The 22848-nt window shown below is 45.4% G+C and overlaps 2 pseudogenes; both read right to left on the bottom strand.

Annotated features, from left to right (window-relative positions):
• Positions 1 to 7380: 7380 nt before the first annotated feature.
• On the bottom strand, positions 7381 to 9182 carry LOC122544221 (dehydrogenase/reductase SDR family member 4 pseudogene; annotated as a pseudogene).
• A 12114-nt stretch (positions 9183 to 21296) lies between these two features.
• Positions 21297 to 22206, bottom strand: LOC122544265 (dehydrogenase/reductase SDR family member 4 pseudogene; annotated as a pseudogene).
• Between the last annotated feature and the right edge of the window lie 642 nt (positions 22207 to 22848).

The raw sequence follows: 22848 nt of genomic DNA, 5'->3' as shown, positions 1-22848 counted from the left end.
TATTAAAGTTAATCTTTCTCTGCACCTTCCCTGTAGCTGTAACACTATATTCTGCATTCTGTTCTGTTACCCTGATGTATTCATCTAAATCATGATTTGCCTGGATAGCATGCAAAACAATATATTTCACTGTATCCCGATACATATGACAGAAATAAATCAAATCAAAAATGACTGGTGAGGTTGGGTTTGTTCTCCTTGGAATAGAGAAAGCTGAAGGGTGACAAGATTGAGGTATACAAAATTGTGAAGAGGACAGATAGAGTGGGACAGGAGGAACCTATTTCTCTTGGCAGAGAGTTCAAAAACTAGGGGTCATAGATTCAAGCTAAATCACAGAAGGATTGGAGGGGACATGAAGGAAAACCTTTCCGTGCATGCAGACGATGGTGAGTGTCTGGAATTTGGTGCCTGAGTTGGTTGTACAGGCAGGACCCTAATTTTTTTTTTAAAAGTAATACATGGATCTACACCATAAGCACAGGGCTTTGGGCCATGTGCAGGAAGATGCGGTTCAAAAATTACATCTCGGTGTCTTTGGTTTTGCATGGACAAGTTGGGCTGAATGAGCTCCTCCTGTGTTGTATTGTTCCTGTGATTCTATGGTTGTAATCTCAGGGTTAGAGTGGTGCTGGAAAAGCACAGCAGTTCAGGCAGCATCCAAGGAGCAGTAAAATCGACGTTTCGGGCAAAAGCCCTTCATCAGGATACAGGCAAAGGGCCTGAAGGGTGGAGAGATAAATGAGAGGAAGGTGGGGGTGGGGAGAAAGTATCACTCTCAAACATTCCAGTAGATTCCCCCGGCCTCTGGAACTGCTTGGACTACATTAGCCATGCAGCCCTTTGCAGCCACCATCCCCACGCTGATTGATGATGTCACTTCCGCCCCCACCATGCCGCTTCCACAGCCACTTCCGCCCCTCACAATTCCTTATACACCACACGTGGCATCACTGCCACCTCTCACATCATCGCTAATATCACATGCTCAGTGACTTCCGCCCCCCCCGCCACTGCCATGTTTGCCACTACTTCCACCACCAACGCCACTCACCTGCATTCTGCTGACACACCCCCCCCCCCACAGATCCTGTCACCATCCCTGCTCCCCAGAACCCTGAAGGGAACACCACCCCTGCTCATGACTCCACCCCCATCCTCCCCACTACCACACCCACTCCAGTTACCACCTCCGCCCCACTCCCAGCTCCACACCCACACCAGATCCCAGCTCACAGCCCTGCCGAGTTTTCACCATCCCTCCAGACCTCTCCCTGACTGAGGACGAACGATCAGTCCTCAGCAAAGGACTCACCTTCATCCCCCTCCGTCTACACATCAATGAATTTAATAAACGCCGTGATGTCGAACACTTCTTCCGTCACCTCCGCCTCCGAGCTGAATGCCCTGGGAAATAGTCTCTGGCTATCGACTCTATCTATGCCTCATTATCTTGTATACCTCAATTAGGATCCCTCTCCTCCTCCTTTTCTCTAATGAAAAAAGTCCGAGCTCAGTCAACCTCTCTTCATAAGATAAGCCCTCTAGTCCAGGCAGCATCCTGGTAAATCTTCTCTGAACCCTCTCCAAAGCATCCAATCTTTCCTATAATAAGGCGACCAGAACTGGAGGAGAAAGTGAGGTCTGCAGACGCTGGAGATCAAAGCTGAAACTTTATTGCTGGAACAGCACAGCAGGTCAGGCAGCATCTAGGGAACAGAAGATTCGACGTTTCGGGCACATGCCCTTCTTCAGGAATGAGCAGAGAGTGTTCAGCAGGAGAAGATAAAAGGTAGGGAGGAGGGACTTGGAGGAGGGGCGTTGGAAATGTGATAGGTGGAAAGAGGTCAAGGTGAAGGTGATAGGTCGGAGTAGGGTGGAGGCGGAGAGGTCAAGAAGAAGACTGCAGGTCAGGAAGGCGGTGCCGGGCTGGAGGGATTCGGCTGAGACAAGGTGGGGGGAGGGGGGATGAAGAAACTGGTGAAGTCCAAGTTCATCCCCTGTGGTTGGAGGGTTCCCAGTCGGAAGATAAGACGCTCCTCCTCCGACCGTCGCGTTGTTGTGGTTTGGCGGTGGATGAGTCCAATGACCTGCATATCCTCGGTGGAGTGGGAGGGGGAGTTGAAATGCTGTGCTACAGGGTGATTGGGTTGGTTCGTCCGGGTGGCCCAGAGGTGCTCTCTGAATCGCTCCGCAAGTAGGCGGCCTGTCTCCCCAATATAGAGGAGGCCACACCGGCTGCAGCGGATGCAGTAGATAATGTGGGTGGAGGTGCAGGTGAATCTGTGGCGGATATGGAAGTTTCCTTTGGGGCCTTGGAGAGAAGTGAGGGGGGAGGTGTGGGCGCAAGTGTTGCACCTCCTGCGGTTGCAAGGGAAGGTGCCGGGAGTGGAGGTTGGGTTGATGGGGGGTATGGATCTGACAAGGGAGTCGCGGAGGGAGTGGTCTTTACGGAATGCTGATAGGGGAGGGGAGGGAAATATATCCTTGGTGGTGGGGTCCATTTGGAGGTGGCGGAAGTGACGGCGGATGATGCGCTGTACATGGAGATTGGTGGGGTGGTAGGTGAGGACCAGTGGGGTTCTGTCCTGGTGGCGGTTGGAGGGGCGGGGCTCAAGGGCGGAGGAGCGGGAAGTGGAGGAGATGCGGTGGAGGGCATCGTCGATCACGTCGGGGGGGAAATTGCGGTCCTTGAACAAGGAGGCCGTCTGTGTTGTGCGTATTTTGAACTGGTCCTCCTGGGAGCAGATGCGGCGGAGACGAAGGAATTGGGAGAATGGGATGGCGTTTTTACAGGGGACGGGGTGGGAGGAGGTGTAGTCCAGGTAGCTGTGGGGCACAGTATTCCAAGTGCGGTCTAACCAAAGTTTTATAGAGCTGCAACAAGATCTCACAACTCTTAAACTCAATGCCCCGTTAATGAAAGCCAAAACACCATATGCTTTCTTAACAACCCTGTGCACTTGGGTGGCCATTTTAAGGGATCTATATACTTGCACACCAAGATCCCTCTGTTCCTCCACACTGCCAACAATCCTATCCTTAATCCTGTACTCAGCTTTCAAATTCGACCTTCCAAAATGCATCACCTCGCATTTATCCAGGTTGCACTCCATCTGCTACCTCTCAGCCCATCTCAACATCCTGTCAATGTCCCACTGCAGCCTACAACAGCCCTCTATACTGTCAACGACACTTCCAACCTTCGTGTCGTCTGCAAACTTGCTGATCCATCCTTCAATCCCCTCATCCAAGTCATTAATAAAAATTACAAACAGTAGACGCCCAAGGACAGAGCCCTGTGGAACACCACTCACCACTGACTTCCAGGCAAAATATTTTCCTTCTACTACCACTCGCTGTCTTCTGTTGGCCAGCCAATTCTGCATCCAGACAGCTAAGTTTCCCTGCATCCCATTCCTCCTGACCTTCTGACTGAACCTACCATGGGGAACCTTATCAAATGCCTTGCTGAAGTCCACATACACCACATCCACAGCTCGACCCTTCTCAAAGAACTCGATAAGATTTGTGAGGCATGACCTGCCCCTCACAAAGCTGTATTGACTGCATTTAATCAAGCCTGCTCTTCCAGATGGTCATAAATCCCATCCCTCAGAATCCTTTCTAACACTTTGCAGACGACAGACATGAGACTTACTGGTCTGTATTTGCCAGGGATTTCCCTACTTCCTTTCTTGAAGAGAGGAATTACATTTGCCTTTCTCCAGTCATCCGCCGACATTTCCGCCACCTCCAAACGGACCCCACCACCAGGGATATATTTCCCTCCCCACCCCTTTCCGCCTTCCGCAAAGACCATTCTCTCCATGACTACCTGGTCAGGTCCACGCCCCCCTACAACCCACCCTCCCGTCCTGGCACCTTCCCCTGCCGCCGCAGGAATTGCAAAACCTGTGCCCACACCTCCTCCCTCACCTCCATCCAAGGCCCTAAAAGAGCCTTCCACATCCATCAAAGTTTTACCTGCACATCCACCAATATCATTTATTGTATCCGTTGCTCCAGATGCGGTCTCCTCTACATTGGGGAGACTGGACGCCTACTAGCAGAGCGCTTTAGGGAACATCTCTGTGACACCCGCACCAATCAACCACACCTCCCTGTGGCCCAACATTTCAACTCCCCCTCCCATTCTGCCGAGGACATGGAGGTCCTGGGCCTCCTTCACCGCCACTCTCTCACCACCCGACGCCTAGAGGAAGAATGTATCATCTTCCACCTCAGAACACTTCTATGCTACTTTCTCACCACCTCCACCCTCCTCTCATTTATCTCTCCACCCTTCAGGCAATCTGCCTGTATTCCTAATGAAGGGCTTTTGCCCGAAACATTGATTTTCCTGCTCCTCGGATGCTGCCTGAACTGCTGTGCTTTTCCAGCACCACTCTAACCCAGAATCTGGTTTCCAGCATCTGCAGTCATTGTTTTTACCTGGTTATAATCTCAGATGGCTGCCAGGAACAAGTCTTCAATGAGGGTCAAGAGAATGCTGAACAAAAGAATGGGTTACATTATCCTGCGAGTGACAAACTCTTTATTGTTCTTGCACTTACCCAGACATTGTCCATTGTGTTTTTGAAATGGCACATTACTGACAGTTCAGAGGCCCAAATGGCACTGCATTTTCTGCAGGGTGTTTTGGAAGTGTGTGAACAGAGTGCTCCGCCTCTTTCTGCAATCAGTTTGAATGAACAAAATCAAAACCAGAGATTGATTATAATATTTCTCTAAAGCCAAAAATAGATTTGATTAAAAGCTCAATGGTGTTGGAGAAAGCAGGACACTGCAGGAAGATTTGGTGGAACAATAATACCTGACATTCAGTCTGCAAAAGTGAGACTCATGGAAACAAACATTTTGGTCGAACTCATCCAAACCAATCAGATTTCCCAAACTGAATGAGCCCTATTTGCCTCCATTTGGTCCATATCTCTCTGAACCTTTCCAATCCATGCACTTGTCCCAAAAATCTTTTAAATGTTGTAACTGTATCAGCCACTACCACTTTCTCTGGCAGCTTATTCCACACACGCACCACACTCTGCATGAAAATGTTGCTTTTCCGGTCCCTTTTAAGTCTTTCCCCTCTCACCTTTAAACCTGTGCCTTCTAGTTTTGAACTACCCTACAATTGGAATATGACCTTGGCCGATCACTTTATCTATACCTCTCATGATTTTATAAACCTCAATAAAGTCACCTCTCAGCCTCTGAAGCTCCATTGCCACAGCCTAGACTCCAGCCTCTCCTTATAGCTCAACCCCCCCCCCAGTCCTAGTAATTGGAATGTTTTTCCATACCCTTTCTGGTTTAACAACATGTGGTTAGTATGTTTGTCACATGAGATCCAGGAATAGCCAACTGAATACAAAATTGGCTTGAATGCATTTTGTTGAAATTGCACATAATCTGGAGGCAGTCAGTCAATGTAACATAAATACCTACTTTGGAAATAAAACCAATCTGACTCCAGGATGGGACAGACTCTAACCTCACATCTTTAATGCATTGTCTGAGTTGAGATTATCAACTTTTTATGAAATAACTTAAAGTCGTATCAGTATATCTCGGGGCAGTGGTATGAAAGAAATTCTGGGATTTACATATTAATCAATCGAAACCTTCATCCCCATTCTAAGTGATTAAAGACTTAACAGCCACCTAGGTTTGTCTAATACATTGCAAGATTTGTATGTCACTTTGGGTTTTTACTATAAATCGTGTCCTGTTTATCCTGTCCCACTAGCTACCTGACAAAGGAGCAGCACTTCTTTTTTGAAAACTTGTACTTTTAAATAAACCTGTTGGACTATGACCTAGTGTCATGTGATTTTTGACTTTGATGGTAGAAGAGAGGGAGGATAGGGCCCTCTCTGAGCACAGAGGTAGTGTCCCTACCATGTGCTCAAACGGTGCCGACCAAAAGGACATTGGCAAGATGATGCACTGGATGGGATCACTGTTCTGCAAATTCAGTACTGTCCGCCAAGGGAATAACTTTCTCTGGTGACCTACCAGCCAATCTGAAGTCAGCGATGGTGCTTCTGGTGACTTGATGTGATCGATCACAAGTGGGTGGATCATGTTGGGATCCACACTGTCAGTTGAAGGCAGAAATAAAAGGTGGATTGCAGTGAACCATTTGGTCCAGAGAAGCCAAGCCACTACGTGGAAACAGAGCATAAAGCAGAGTGAAAACTTCTGGTAGCTCATACTCATTAATTCGTGCTTGGATTTCTTGGAATGCATATGGCACAGAAATCAGTCTCTCGTCCCATTGTCTAAGCCAGCTGAGAAAAAAAACCAACCAGCCTAATCCCCCATTTTCCCCAGCCACGGTATTTTCCTTCCCGTCACCGCAGCACTGCTCCCCAGTGGATCAAGCAACGGCAACCCACCCTTGGCTTGATATCAATTACTGTCTTTAAACTGGCTGATCGCAATATCAATCAGCACCAGGGCACTGGAGACCCTGCTCATTCCAACAGCTCAGCTAGTAAAGCTCTTATACACAACATGGTCATTTGGCAGAAATGACAACAAGCCCGGGGATGTGGTCGGGCTGCAACAAAATAAGACGCTTAAAGTCAGCACCTGAAAGGAGATTAACGAAGGCAACATTAAATTCTTCAATAAAATCAGAAAAATAAAGTTGGAAATAATCAAGAAAGTAGATTGCATCTGCACAGAGGAAAAGCTGAGTCAACATTTTGGACTGATGACCCTTCATCAGAAACAGTTCCTCCAGTGTTGGTTTTAGGGATACTATTTCTCAGAAAAGGAACCAAAAAAAAAATGCAATTCCTTCATTAACCAACACGAACAACAGAAGCCATTGTGTTACCAAATGGAGAAGCATAGAGATGTTTGTACTTAGAAAGATACTCCATTGTAATGGCAAATAAATGAAGTTGGAATGTACATGGCACAGAAAGCGGCCTCTCGTCCCATTGTGTTAAAAGAAAGACTTCTGTTAATATAGTACTCTTCACAACCTCAGGACATTTCAAACTGCTTTATACACAATAAAGTACTTTTCCCAAGTGTTGTTATTGCCTTAATGCAGAATGTTACTCCTGGGCAATCAAACATTTGACTGTCTCTGACTCAGACGGCAACTAAGTAACCCAGGGAAACATCCATAATAGAGAGCAGCTGGTATGACAGAATCATTCTTTTTAGAAGGTAAGAGGGATAAAGCAATGTCTACCACTAAACTTATATTTATATTATGTAGCATCGGTTTGTTCGGGTTAATATTTGGGATTGTATAGACAACACCTTTCATAAGGGGGATAAAAGAGAATTGATATTGGAGAATTGAAGGGAGAATGATCAGGCTACAACATTGTAAAATCCAGTAAAGTGAATGATTTATTGTTCCTTCAATTTAGAACAAATTAGTTGTTTAAATATAAAAATATAACTCATGGTTAATTCCTGTATTAAACATTTCTTTGAATGGTGTGTAAATAATATTGTTTTGTAGCCAATCTACTTTGTACAACACACTTGAAAATGAAAATGCTTTTTTGGATTAAATAGCTCATTCAATTCCTTCTCCAATCCCTACTGAATGGAAGCAAGATTTTAATACATTGTCGTAGCAAACCTTCAGCCAACTATGGTTTATGTTTATGTTTATGCTGAAAGATCCTCAAGATCTGATGAGCTGCACTCTCAGGTTCAAAGAGGTAGCTGTAGAGATACATGCACTTGTTATGATTTTCCAAAATGCTCTATATTATAGAATACTCTGAAGGAATTGGAAATTTGAAACAATTGATTTGTCCAGCCATTTCAGACAGCAATTAAATGCTATACAGCTTTAAGACTGGAATCACATATCACAACAAGTCATATTTTGATAATCTTTAACATTGTAAAATCTCAGGCAATATTTCACAGGACAAAATATCAGATAAAATTAATTAACCTACCCCTGCCACTCCCAAGATGATATCAGGAGAAGCCATTCAAAAGTAGGTATTGATGAGCATCTTAATGAAAGAGTAAGAAGAAAAGAGTTTTGGGGATGGAATTGCAGAAGTTAGACAATTGGAGGCACAGCCAACAATGGAAGAGGTGAGGAAATTCAAATGCTCAGAACAAGCGGATTGAGGAATCTCAGGATTGTAGAGGCATTGATTTGAAGGGGTTGAGTGTGAAGGATTGGTGTAGGAGTACAAAAATGCATGTGTGGTTTTTTTAAGACAAGCAGAATGTTATAAAGATGAAAGAAGCATGAATATGCCTGGAAGGCAACTGAAATGAAAGTTGGGGAAAATATTCCTATAGCCCAAACATTAGTTTAAAGACGACAGTGTAAACCTCCAGCTACTACTATTGTCTCCCCAGTGATGTATGCTGCATCCTGTGAACAGAGAAAGGAGACTGTGCCAGCACACTCCTCTGGCTCCCCAATCCGGCGCATGGCGATAGTTCCCTCAGACTCTTGGCGCAAGCTGTCATCCGACCATAAGGCAGAGCTGAACTTTGTCTTGATGATGCCTGGGGCCAAGCAGTTAACGCGGATGTTGGCAGGGGCCAGTTCAGTGGCTAATACTTTGGTTAGGCCCAGGAGAGCCGTCTTACTGACACTATAGGGCCCAATTGTAGCGAAGGGCTGGTAGCCAGCAGCAGAGCTCACCAGCACAATGGAGCCACCGCCTCGTTGTTTCATGTATGGCACAACCATCTTGGCCAGGAGGAAAGCTGCTTTCACGTTTATCTCGAAAATTTTGTCCCAGGCTTCCTCAGAGCAGTCAAGGGCCTTTCCTGCAAAGGGATTGGCTGCAGCGTTGGACACCAGGATGTCGATGGCTCCGTGGCGCTTCAGCGTCTCGCTGACCAGGGCCTCGCGATCCTCCCTCTTGCCCACATGGCAGACAGTGCCTGAAACAGAAAGACCCTCCGCCTGCAACAGTCCCACCGCATTGCAAACACTTTCCTTCTTGCGACTGCTAATCACAACCTGGGCTCCGTCCCGGGCTAGGCGCCGGGCAATAGCCAGTCCAATCCCTTGGGTGGAGGCGGTGACCATTGCCACCTTGCCACTCAACACCCCGAGCTGCATGGTTTGAGCCTTTGGGAAGGAAAGTAGGAAGTGCTCCAAATGTCCAAACTATCCAATCCAATTTCTCTCCCTCTGCAATGGTCAGGAAGTCGGATCCCGTGCAAGGCGGCACACGTGACACGAGGAGGCGAGTGGGGCCACAGTCCAGCCAATCGGAGCCCTGATTAAAGCGCGCGGCCAATCAGCACGTGAGTCGGGCTGGTCCACGGTCACAAGACTGGATTTCAGTTCAACGATTGGTCCAGGGACAGAGAAGGTGGGGAGAGAACAAGAGACATCACGGAGTCAGCGGCAGTTGGTAAATGAAGCGGAGAGCTGGATGGTGGGGGTAAAGGTTACTCTGACCCAATGGTAGTTTATTCGAAAGGCTCGCGGCGTATCGGTCTAATTAGCATAACCGTCATCTCGTTAACATAACGGTCACCCGATTAGCATAACAGTCGCTGATTTGCATAGCAGTCGCGGGTCCAGGTGAGGTTTGAGTCTGAGGGAGATGTTTCTATTGACGCGAGAAAGCACCGAAAGGAATTGAGAAAAAACGCAAGACAAGCCGGACTAACATCTCCATTTTTGGCTTTATACATGTTTTATTTCTTTCTCGCTCTAAGTTGGGAGAATCTCTTGAACATGAACCTCGGCGATTTAAGAACCACCTTCAGTTCATGGATAAGCTGTTTCGATCACTTAATGAGACGACAATTCCTTCTTAGATGCTGTTTCTGCACTTTGAGTGACTCAAACCAGAAAGACAGGAATGAATGGTGCACCAGGCGATGTGTTACCGTTGTCGGGGGTGGGCACTGGTTTTTACCAAACGAGAATGAGCGCCAACAAACAAAAACACTAATTCCGGCGGGGATGGAGGAAGCCTGGCACATCTGGCACCAACAGTGGAGAGAAAAAAATAAGTTAACGTTTCCATTCCAGTGACCCTTCTGCAGAAGTCACTAAAATGACCTTCCACCAGTTTGGTCATTTGCCTTTCAACTTCTACGACGATCACGACATCAACTAGAATGCACAGAGTTGATTTTCCTCTGCAATGAGTTTGAAAATGGCTGTTCAATTTTTTTGCACCAGAGCGTCTAATGCGTGTTGGACCTACGTATCTTGTTGGTGTGAAAGAGATGCTTGTTGCTGTAGCGTTGTGTAGCTCACCTTTCCTCCAGGCCAGTGTAACTATGCTGTTTATTGAAGATACTACCTTGACTCAGAACTGAGGCATAGAAAATGATTTATCTTGTGCCAGGTTTGCCCATGTCTCAGTGTTAAAAAGACATCCTCCCCTAGACCTACGAGTATCCTTGAAATATGAACTTTGGTCTGTCTGTGTCAACATCCTTCAATTAATTGCTGCAGAAGAGCTTTTTCTGACGAGCCCTCATCTGACAAAACATCCTGTCCCAATTCTTTGATTTCTCTTTAGTAGCTTGTGGAGGTTGGGGATGTCAAGCAGGGTCAGAGGCTGAATTGTAGGAGAAAATGAGGACTACAGATGCTGAAGAGTCAGAATTGAAAAGTATGGCATTGCAAAAAAGCACAGCAGGTTAAGCAGCATCTGAGGGGCAAGATAGTCAACATTTCAGGCTTGAGCCCTTCATCAAGACTGTAAAGGGGGAGGGGGGGGCTGAGAGATAAATAGTAAGGTGGGGCTGGGGGAAAACTTGGTGTGATGGCAATAGTTGGATGCAGGTAGGAGTTGATTGTGGTGGGAAGGTGGAGTGGATAGATGGGAAGGACTTGGACAGATAGGTCAGGTCAAGAGGACAGTGTGGAGTTGGAGGGTTGAATCTGGTATGAGGTTGGGGAGATTTGAGGTGGTGTATTGCCATTTAATCTTGGATAATCACAGTGATGTATAGCACAGAAACTGAACCTTCAGTACAACTCATCCATTCCGACCAGACATCCTAAATTTAATGTAGTCCCATTTGCAAGCATTGGCTCATATGCCTCTGAAGCAATATAGTAATTCTGACGTTGTCCAGATCATTGTGAACAACTCTGGAGAGAAAGAAGAGTACTGCTGAGGTTGGTTAATTTGTCAACAGCTTCTGGTCTTGGACTAATTTCTGTACTAGTTGACTTTATGTATTACTTCTATGTGATACCATGGTCAGTATTTTTCAATAATTGTGAGGTAAAAGTTATGTATAGATTTCCAAATACCTGTAAATGTGCTGGGATTTGCAGATGGTGGCAAAAAAGACACACAACAGATAATCAGGCTGATTACATTGAATGGTGGAGCTAAATAACCTGCTCCTGACAAATGCTGAGAAATGATTTAGGCAGCTTCCAGAAAACACAAAGAATATAATGCTGTATAGGACAGGATGAAACAGACAGCCTTGCTTCACTCCATTTGTGATTAACAAGCCATCAGAAGATTCTTCACTATTTAAGGTGCTTACAATCATATGGAATTTGATGGGGTTTTTTAACTGCTGCCAACCACCCATTATCACAATGCAGGAAACAACAACATCATGCACACAGCACTACCAAAAAAGTCTGCTCAAGATTCTGAGGTTCAGAACACTGGCACATTGGGGAAGGAGAAAGTTACCTGAACACTTATTTTTTGTTTCAGGACAGAGAGTCACACCGCTATGGTTAAGCACTTCAAATTTAGTCCGTGACTAAGGCAGGCAGGTTGACAACAAGTACGGAAATCCAGAAAATGGCATTTGTCCAATAGACTTGAGATTTTTGTTGCCTGTCCAGATGAAATCTGGAGCCTTGGAAAGAATGGGCAAACTAACAACTGTATGTATTAGAGCCAGTTCAACTATTATGACCATTCTAAAATTGTCTGCATTCGTAGGAGACCGTCAAATTAGAGGAAGAGATAATCTTCTCTCCACCTGGGAATTTCAGTCCTGAAGTATGGATGACTTGCCCACTGCCAAGGCTGAGTACATTGCAAGGTTCGAAAGGAATTGAGAGCAGTTGGGGAATGATTCACATGGACACCAACGACTTTGATAAGGCTAATAATTTTAATTTACAATAAAATAGACTAGAACAGTGGTAATCTGCAGATTGCTGCAAATAAATTGGCATAGAGCAAAAAAGGTAAGAGTTCCAAGATTGGTATGGGAGAAATGGTTTCCAGTGTGATATTGATGCTAGCACTGAGGAAAGAAGGTGCTGATCCACTGAGACAGGCTTAACTTGAATCATAGTAGGTTAAGGAGAAAGTGAGGTCTGCAGATGCTGGAGATCAGAGCTGGAAATGTGTTGCTGGAAAAGCGCAGCAGGTCAGGCAGCATCCAGGGAACAGGAGAATCGACGTTTCGGGCATAAGCCCTTCTTCAGGAATGAGGAAAGTTTGTCCAGCAGGCTAAGATAAAAGGTAGGGAGGAGGGACTTGGGGGAGGGGCGTCGGAAATGTGATAGGTGGAAAGAGGTCAAGATGAGGGTGATAGGTCAGACTGGGGTGGGGGCGGAGAGGTCGGAAAGAAGATCTCAGGTTAGGAAGGCGGTGCTGAATTTGATGGATTTGACTGAGACAGGGTGGGGGGAGGGGAAATGAGGAAACTGGTGAAATCCGAGTTCATCCCTTGTGGTTGGAGGGTTCCTAGCCGGAAGATGAGGCGTTCTTCCTCCAACCGTCGTTTTAGAACATAGAACATAGAACATAGAAGAATACAGCGCAGTACAGGCCCTTGGGCCCTCGATGTTGCGCCGATCCAAGCCCACCTAAACTACACTAACCCACTATCCTCCATATACCTATCCAATGCCCTCTTAAATGCCCATAAAGAGGGAGAGTCCACCACTGTTACTGGCAGGGCATTCCATGAACTAACGACTCGCTGAGTGAAGAACCTACCCCTAACATCAGTCCGATATCTAGCCCCCCTTAATTTAAAGCTATGCCCCCTTGTAATACCCGACTCAATACGCGGGAAAAGGTTCATACTGTCGACCCTATCTAACCCCCTAATCATCTTGTACACCTCAATCAAGTCACCCCTAAACCTTCTTTTCTCTAGTGAAAACAGCCCCAAGTGCCTCAGTCTTTCCTCATACGATTTTCCTTCCATACCAGGCAACATCCTGGTAAACCTCCTCTGCACCCGTTCCAATGCCTCCACATCCTTCCTATAGTATGGCGACCAAAACTGCACACAATATTCCAGATGCGGCCGTACCAGAGTCTTATACAACTGCATCATGACCTCAGGACTCCGGAACTCAATTCCTCTACCAATAAAAGCCAGTACGCCATATGCCTTCCTCACCGCACTATTTACCTGGGTGGCAACTTTCAGAGATCTGTGTACATGGACACCAAGATCCCTCTGCTCATCCACACTACCAAGTATCCGACCATTAGCCCAGTACCCCATCTTTTTGTTATTCTTCCCAAAGTGAATCACCTCGCACTTAGCTACATTGAATTCCATCTGCCACCTTTCTGCCCAGCTCTGCAGCTTCTCTATATCCTGCTGTAACCTGCCACGTGCTTCCTCACTGTCAACAACTCCTCCGACTTTCGTATCATCCGCAAACTTGCTCACCCAACCTTCTAACCCCTCTTCCAGGTCATTTATAAAAATGACAAACAGCAATGGTCCCAAAACAGATCCTTGCGGAACACCGCTAGTGACGGCACTCCATGAAGAAACTTTGCCATCAACTACTACCCTCTGTCTTCTTCCATCCAGCCAATTCCTAATCCAAACCTCCAACTCACCCTCAATGCCATATCTCCGTATTTTCTGCAGTAGCCTACCATGGGGAACCTTATCAAACGCCTTACTAAAATCCATATATACCACATCTACCGCTTTCCCCTCATCAACCTCCTTCGTCACCTTTTCAAAGAATTCAATAAGGTTTGTGAGGCACGACTTGCCCTTCACAAAACCATGCTGACTATCCTTGATCACATTATTCCTATCCAGATGTGCATAAATCCTATCCCTTACAATTCTCTCTAAGACTTTGCCCACAACAGAAGTGAGACTCACCGGCCTATAGTTACTAGGGCTATCCCTACTCCCCTTTTTGAACAAGGGAACCACATTTGCTATCCTCCAGTCTTCTGGGACTACTCCTGTAGACAAAGAGGACATAAAAATCAAGGCCAATGGCTCTGCAATCTCCTCCCTTGCTTCCCAGAGAATCCTAGGATAAATGCCATCAGGCCCAGGGGACTTATCTATTTTCACCTTTTCCAGGATTTCCAACACCTCTTCTCTACATACCTCAAAGCCATCCATTCTACTTATTTGTGCCTCAGTATTCTCATCGACAACAATGCCCTGTTCCTGAGTGAATACTGAAGAAAAGTATTCATTCAGTGTCTCCCCAATCTCTTCCGCCTCCACACGCAACTTCCCCCTACTATCCTTGACTGGACCTATTCCTACCCTAGTCATTCTTTTATTCCTAACATACCTATAGAAAGCCTTAGGGTTTTCCCTAATCCTATCTACTAAGGACCTTTCATGTCCCCTCCTTGCTGCTTTTAGCTCTCTCTTCAGGTCCTTCCTGGCTACCCTATAACTCTCAATCGCCCCAATTGAACCTTCACGTCTCATCTTGAGATAGGCCGCCCTCTTCCATTTAACAAGGGATTCCAATTCCTTATTAAACCACGGCTCCCTCGCACGACCCTTTCCTTCCTGCCTGACAGGTACATAATTATCAAGGACACTCAATAGTTGCCCCTTGTTTTGTTGTGGTCTGACGATGGAGGAGTCCAAAGACCTGCATATCCTTGGTGGAGTGGGAGGGGGAATTGAAATGTTGAGCTACACGTCGGGGGGGAAAATGCGGTTCAAGGGCGGAGGAGCGGGAAGTGGAAGAGATGCGGTGGAGGGTTCAAGGGCGGAGGAGCGGGAAGTGGAAGTTCAAGGGCGAAGGAGCCCTTGGCGCACATCTGGGCGCACAGCCCAGATGGCCTCCTTCTTCAAGGACCGCAATTTCCCCCCCCCCCCCGACGTGGTCGACGATGCCCTCCACCGCATCTCTTCCACTTCCCGCTCCTCCGCCCTTGAACCCCGCCCCTCCAACCGCCACCAGGACAGATGAACTCGGATTTCACCAGTTTCCTCATTTCCCCTCCCCCCACCCTGTCTCAGTCAAATCCATCAAATTCAGCACCGCCTTCCTAACCTGCAATCTTCTTCCCGACCTCTCCGCTCCCACCCCAGTCTGACCTATCACCCTCACCTTGACCTCTTTCCACCTATCACATTCCCGACGCCCCTCCCCCAAGTCCCTCCTCCCTACCTTTTATCTTAGCCTGCTGGACAAACTTTCCCCATTCCTGAAGAAGGGCTTATGCCGAAACGTCGATTCTCCTGTTCCCTGGATGCTGCCTGACCTGCTGCGCTTTTCCAGCAACACATTTCCAGCTCACAGTAGGTTAAGTCTCTTAACAGAATGTGTAACTAGAATAACAGGGTTTTTTAATTGGAAGGATGGCATGTGAGAGAAGATTATTAACTTTCTGAAGAATGTTCAAGGCATTAGTGCAGAGTTTCAATATGCATAATGACAGAATGTGAAAGCAACAGAGCATACAAATATAACCAAGCATCAACCAACAAGACAAACAGGAAAAATGTTGAAAATACAAGAGTTAAATGCTCTTTGAATGCAGATGTTGTTCAAAGCAAGATGGATGAATAAGTAGGACAACTACAATTAGATAGATATAACATTATACAATTGCTGTGACAAAGTTGTAAGGTTGTGGTGAAACGGTTAAAAATTATGTCCCAATACATGTGTGAATCTAACCGGAATGGAGGTGTTGCTTAGTCCCGTGTGAATCTTATTACACACCTCCCCGTGTGAATCTTCTTATCTGTATGTAACCAGAATGGAATGTGTTTTTTAGCCTTGCTCTGCTGTTCACATGAATGTTTATATCTGGAAAAGAGTATATCAGCTGGAAAAGTCTCCAGTTCGGAGAGTCTGCTCCGGGGTTACGTTTAACTGCCGAGCGTGGGTTGTTGGCAACCGCTCTACGAGAACTGACGGCTCCCAGTTCCGGTAACATGTAGAGTGAGTATAAGCCAGACCCGTTGGCATGATGAGACCTGGTTGTGGCGACGCTGCGGGGAATAAAATGCTCATATTCTAGCAGACTCGCCTCTTGGTCGTTTGTTCTGTGTCAGACTACTCTCCTACGAACCTGACCTTGAGAATTTTTTAAAACAAAGGTGACCTCTGCAAGGAGTTGAAATGAATGTCATGACATAACAGAATAGGATCCAACAGCTACATGGCATCTTCCTGATCCTTTGGATTACTGATTGTAGATCTATCCACTACTGGATGCCATTGTACTTGTGCTGGCTTTTTGGTAAACTTACAATCAGTTCCATAGCCCAGCTCTTACCCATACAAGTTGTACAAATAACTTTTATAAAGGAAAGGAGACAAATAATTATCAATGATGCCGGTTTGAATACATTGTAAGCAATGCATGTCAGATCATACTCTCGAATCAGACGTAAGACTTCTTGAGTTAGAGATATGTGGGGCCGTCATAAGATCTCTTTCCAAAAAACTTCTCATTCCTGCCTCTGATACATTTCCAGTTATTACAGGAATCTATTAATCTGTAACTTCATTGCATATTTTGAAGTGCTATCTTTGTGACATTGTGGAGAGCATAATGGACTGACCACCTTCTTGCTCCACATGTAGCAAGACCATCTAGGACACAACAAAGGCTACCTTGATGTTAATGTTGCCCCAGGCCTGTTCTGGACAGTTCAATGTTTCTCCTGCAAAGGAAATGATTGCAGCTTTGTACACTAAAATGTTGATGATTCAACAGAACTCAGCAATTTGTTATTCTATACCTCCTGGCCCTCCCTCTTACCCTCATGGAAGGCAGTGCCCAGATGCTCATGCTACCCATCTCTGGCCCTGTCTACATAACCCTACTTGCAGATGTTGATCACTATTTGGGTCTTGAACTTGGCCAGATACAGTCAGTTCTGCTATCCCATGTTTATTCAACACGAATGGGCTTCAACATGATTGAAAACTTTAGACCATTATTTGGAGAATGCAAGCTTTCAAATTTGAATTGAATTGAATTTATTGTCACGTGTACTGAGTCAGTGAAAAACTTTGTCTTGTGAGCAATACAGGCAGATCTCATCGTTAAATAGCATAGTTAAGTAAATAATAGGTAAACAGCAGCAAAACAAAAACACAGTACAGATGAATGCTAAGAGTTTGTGAGTCCATCCAGTATTCTAACAACAGTAGGGTCGAAACTGTTTTGAAACCAGCTGGTGCATATGTTCAGGTTTCTGTACATTCTCCCTGATGGTAGAGGTTATAGAAAAGCATTGCCAGGGTGGGATTGATCTTTTGAGAATACTGACGGCCTTTCCTTGACAGTGGGCCTGCTAGATGGATTCTGTAGATGGGACATTGGCCTATGTGATTGTCTGGGCCGAGTTCACCACTCTCTGTAACCGTTTCTGATCTTGAATGGTACAGTTGCCATACCAGGTAGTGATACACCCAGACAGAATGCTCTCGATGGTGCTCCTATAAAAGTTGGTATTTGCTGTCATGCCAAATTTTCTCAGCTGCCTGAGGAAAAAATGTTTTTGGGCCTTTGTAACCAGTGCCTCCACATGGGTCCAAGAAAACTTGTTATTGATGACCACTCCCAGGAGCTTGACAATCGCCACTCTTTTAACCTCAGTGCTGTTAATGTGTGTGGGGGCATGACTAAGATCCTGCCGAAAGTCAATAATGAGTTCTTTGACTTTGCTGGCATTGAGAGCTAGGTTGTTCTCAATGCGCCGCTATTCCAGGTCCTTCACCTCCTGTCTATAGTCTGTTTCGTTGCCATCTGAGATTCGAACGACTATGGTGGTGTCATCAGCGACCTTGTAAATGAGTGCTGAGTGTGCACCCCTGGGGGTCCAGTGTTGAGTGTTAGTGAGAATGAAATATTGTCCCCAACCTTCACTGATTGTGGCCTGTGGGTCAGGAAGCTGAGGATCCAGTTGCAGAGAGATTAGATTAGATTACTTACAGTGTGGAAATAGGCTCTTCGGCCCAACAAGTCCACACCGACCCGCCAAAGCGCAACCCGCTCAGACCCATTCCCCTACATTTACCCCTTCGCCTAACGCTACGGGCAATTTAGCATAGCCAGTTCACCGAACCTGCACGTTTTTGGACTGTGGGAGGAAACTGGAGTGCCAGGAAGAAACCCATGCAGACACTGGGAGAATGTGCAAACTCCACACAGACAGTCGCCTGAGGTGGGAATTGAACCTGGCTCTCTGGTGCTGTGAGGCAGCAGTGCTAACCACTTTGCCACCATGCTGCCCAAGAGAGTAGGGCTTAGTCCAAGATCACTAAGTTTAGTAATCAGTCTTCAGGGGATAACAGTGTTGAAGGCTGAACTGTAGTCAATGAATAGGATTCTTACATAGCTGTACTTGGTGTTAAGATGTTCTTGGGAGGAGTGAAGGGCAAGTAATATGGCATCTGACATGGATCTCTTGGTCCAAAAGGCAAATTGGAGTAGTGGGGAGGCTGGAGTTGATTAATGCCTTTGAAAGCACTTCACGTGACCACCGAAGTTAGAACCACTAGGTGGGAATCATTGAGACATGCTGCATGTGCCTCCTTAGGCACAGGGATGATGTTGGCCCTCTTGAAACAGGCAGGGATAGTGGCCTGCTGCAGGGAGAGGTTGAAGATGTCTGACAAGACCTCTGCCAGTTGATCTGTGCATGCTCTGAGTGCATGGGTCTGGTACTCCGTCTGGTCCCATTGCTTTCCTTGGATTCACATAAACTGATCTGACTTCTGATGCAGTGACTATTAAGCTAGGTTCGTCAGGACTTGTCAGAATTGGGGTTACCTCTCTGCGAAAAACCTGCTCAAAGTGAGCAGAGAAGTCATTGTGACGATCTGCGAGGGATGTGTCGTTTGCTATCTTGCACTGTCTCTTTTTAGAACCTGTGATGTAGTTTAGTCCTTGCCATAGTCACTGGGTGTCTGTCTGTATTGGCTATAATGTGATTCCAATTCCATTAGTTTAAATGGCACTGTTATTGTGTGGTTTTCTTATAGTTCCATTCTCGTGTGATCTCGCACTATCATTATCATAAGAATCGACTGGGTGATGACCAGTATAGTATACTGGATAATAGTAGTGATATATTTCATTCTGCCACTAAACATACCAGCACAAACGGTGACACCAAAAAAAGACACAGACATGATGATGCCTGGAAGAATGCTGCAATAGATGGGATAATTCTTCTGCAAATAGTGTTATGTCCATGCAGGGGGAAAATTCTCTCTCATGACTTACCAGCCAATAAGGAGTCAATGATGGCACTACTAGTGACCTTATGTGATTGATCACAAGTGGGTGGACAATGAGTGTCACCACCATAGTCTACTGAAGGCACAAATAAGAGGTGGATTGCAGTGAACCATTTAGTCCAGAGAAGCCAAGCCACTGAGTGGAGACAGAGCATAAAGCAGAAGGAAAACCTCTGGAAGCTCATACTCACTACATGCTGCTTCATTTTCTGAGAATGTTTATGATACAGAAAGCAGCCACTTGTCCCATTGTTTAAGGTAGCCAAGAAACAAACCACCCAGCCTAATCTCATTTTCACGAGCCACATTTTAATTTTCTTCCCATTGCCACAGCACTGCCCTTCCCCACCCCAATGGTTGGGGCACCCTGCCCATTCTAACTTCTCAGGGAGCCAGTATGGTCACTTGGCAAATAATTGATATTTTAGTATTAAAAGAGAGAAAGTAATTTAATAATACTGTGCTTTTCACCACCTCAGGGCATCTCAAAGTGCTTTATAGCTAATAAAATTCTTTTCCAAATGTCATCACTGCCTTTGTGCAGAAAGCAAGTCCTGTGTGATTAAATATTTGACTGTTTCTTATTCCAAGGCAATATAACAACCTAAAGAAACATCCATAATAAGGAGCAGCTTATAGGAAAGATAATGTTTAAAAAGGACAAGGGATAAAGCAATGTCTAAGATGAAAGGAATCACATGATAACCAATAGTTTAGGGAGCATCAGAGTTTGTTTGGGTTAATATTTGAGATTGTGTAGACAACACCTTCCATAAGGAGATGGAAGAATGCTGATCTATGAGAATTGGAGGAGAATTGTCAGTCTACAACACTGTAAAACATATTGAAGTGAGCTGTTTATTGTTCCTTCAAATTTATAATAAATTTAGTTGTTTGATCATTTTAAAAAATGTTTAGTTTGTTCCTTATTAGAGCATTTGTTTAAAGTAGGTTCAATCAATAAACTTGTAGCCAATGTACTTTGTAGAACAACACATTTAATATTTTATTAGACAAGAGTCCACAGCCAATGCCTTCTCCAATCTCTACTGAATGGAAGCAAGATTTTAGCTGAATCTTTTCTGTCAATGTTAGAGGTGAAAGATGCTCAGGGTCTGATGATTTGCATCCTAAGGTTCAAAACGAGGTAGCTGTGAGACTTCTGCACTTAAGATTTTCTAATCTTCTCTGTACTTTAGAATACTGCCATGAGATTGAACAAATCAATTGTTTAAAATTTCCAATCATTTCAGAGAGCAATTAACTGTCAGCTATCCTGTTTTAAGGCTGGAATCGCACATCACAACACAGAATCATAGAATCCCTAATGTGTGGAATCAGGCCCTTTGGCCCAACAGGACCACACCGACCCTCTGAGCAGTAACCCACCCAGACCATTCCCCTACCCTAATATTTACCCCTGACTAATGCATCTAACCCACTGTCCCTGAACACTGTGGGAAATTTAGCACAGCCAATTCACCTAATCTGGACGTCTTTGGATTGTGGGAGGAAACCGGAGAAAACCCACACAGACACAGGGACAACATGCAAACTTCACACAGACAGTCATCTGAGGTTGGAATCAAACCCAGATCCATTGTGCCGTGAGGCAGCAGTACTAACTGCCGTGCCACTCATATCTCGTCTTAAACATTGTAAAATCTCAGGCAACATTTCACAGGAGAAATTATCAAGAGAAAATGAATTACCACCACACATTTATATCAGGAGAAGTAAGAGCTTTTGGGAGGGAATTGCAGAAATTAGATAATTGAAAGCTCAGGCAGCAATGGAGGATGTGAAGGAAATTCAAATTCTCAGAACCAGAGGAATGGGAATCTCAGAGGATTGTAGGGGTCATGGAGATAGTGGAGAGTGAAGGAGTGGTATTTACGTACAATTAATGCATATATGTCAGTTATAAAAAGCAGCAGAAGCCTACAAAGGTGAGGTAAGAATCAATATTTCTGGAAGACAACTGTATTGAAATACGAGGAAAGCATTCCCATAGACCGAACATCAGCTCAAAGCCAGTAACAAAAACCTCCAGCCACCATGACTGTCTCCCGAGTGATGTACGGTGCGTCCTGTGAACAAAGAAAGGAGACAGTGCCAGCACACTCCTCTGGCTCACTGATCCAATCGTCCCCTCAGTCTGTTGGCACATGATCTTGTCTGACAACACAGAGCTGAACTGAATCCTGATGATAGCTGGAACCAGGCAATTGACATGCATGTTTGCAGAGGCCGGTTCATTGGCCAGTACCTTGATTAGGACCAGCATAGTCGTCTTACTGATGCTGTAGAGCCTAATGACAGAGGAGAGCTGGTAGACAATAGTGCCACTGTTTTGTCGCTCCATTTGTGGCAAAGCCTGCTTAGCCAGGAGGAAAACTACTTTCATGTTAACCTCAAATATTTTGTCCCAAGGCTTCCTCTGAACAATCCAATGCCCTCGCCAGAAAGGGCTTGATTGTGGTGTTTGAAACCAGGATGTCAGTGGCTCCATAGTACTTCAGCTTCTCACTGACCAGCTCCTCACGGTCCTCCCTCTTGTCCACGTGGCAGATGGTACCCAAAACACAGAACCTCAGCCTGCAACTGTTCCACAGCCCTACCATATTAGTCTCCTTGCTGCTGCTGATGACGACTATCTGTGCACTGTCCCAGGCCATGCAAAAGGTGATCGCCAGCGTGATCCTCTGGGTCGAAGCAATGACCACAGCCACTTTACCACTCAACAAACCCACCTCTGCCATTTGAGGCAATGGGGAAGAATACAGAAAATGCTGCAACTATTCAGTAGATCTAGCAAGATCTACGGAGGGAGAAATCGACACAAGAGAGAAAGTTTCCAATCGATTTTGCCTGCCCCTGCCCTGACCAGGAAGGAGAATTCAGTGCTTGCTTTACATGACTCTAATATGTTGGATTTTGGACCTATGTGTATTGTTGGTGAAAAAGAGATGTGTGTGGCTGTAAAATTGTGTAGCTCACCTTTCATCCAGGCCGTTGTAACTGCGCTGTTTATTGAGGGTAGAATCTTGACTCAGAACTTTGGGTGAGTTATCTAGTGCTAAGTTTGCCCAAGACCCAGTTATAAAGGTGAAATTCTTCCCTGAAGCCTTCATATATTCTTGAAGTACTTAACTCTTGTCTCTCCATCTTAATATCCTCCAATTAACTTGCCATAGAAGAGGTTTTATGGCAAGCCCTTGTCTGGTAATATATTCTGACCCTATTCTTAGAAATCTCTTTAGTAGAGTGTGGATGTTGGGTATGTCAAGCAGGGCAAGAGACTCAATTTTGGGAACCTAATAGTGCCATATTATCTGGGGCATTCTCAAAAGGTTGCTTTTTTGCATGCCTGTCCCTCAAAAGCCTACAAGATAATAAGGAAG

Source organism: Chiloscyllium plagiosum, unplaced genomic scaffold (genome assembly GCF_037043375.1).
Source record: "Chiloscyllium plagiosum isolate Xiang-an unplaced genomic scaffold, Cpla_swu_hap1 HiC_scaffold_38, whole genome shotgun sequence".
Taxonomy (NCBI): Eukaryota; Metazoa; Chordata; class Chondrichthyes; order Orectolobiformes; family Hemiscylliidae; genus Chiloscyllium; species Chiloscyllium plagiosum.
The sequence above is the reverse complement of the archived record's forward strand: the minus strand, read 5'-3'. Positions and strand labels throughout refer to the sequence as shown.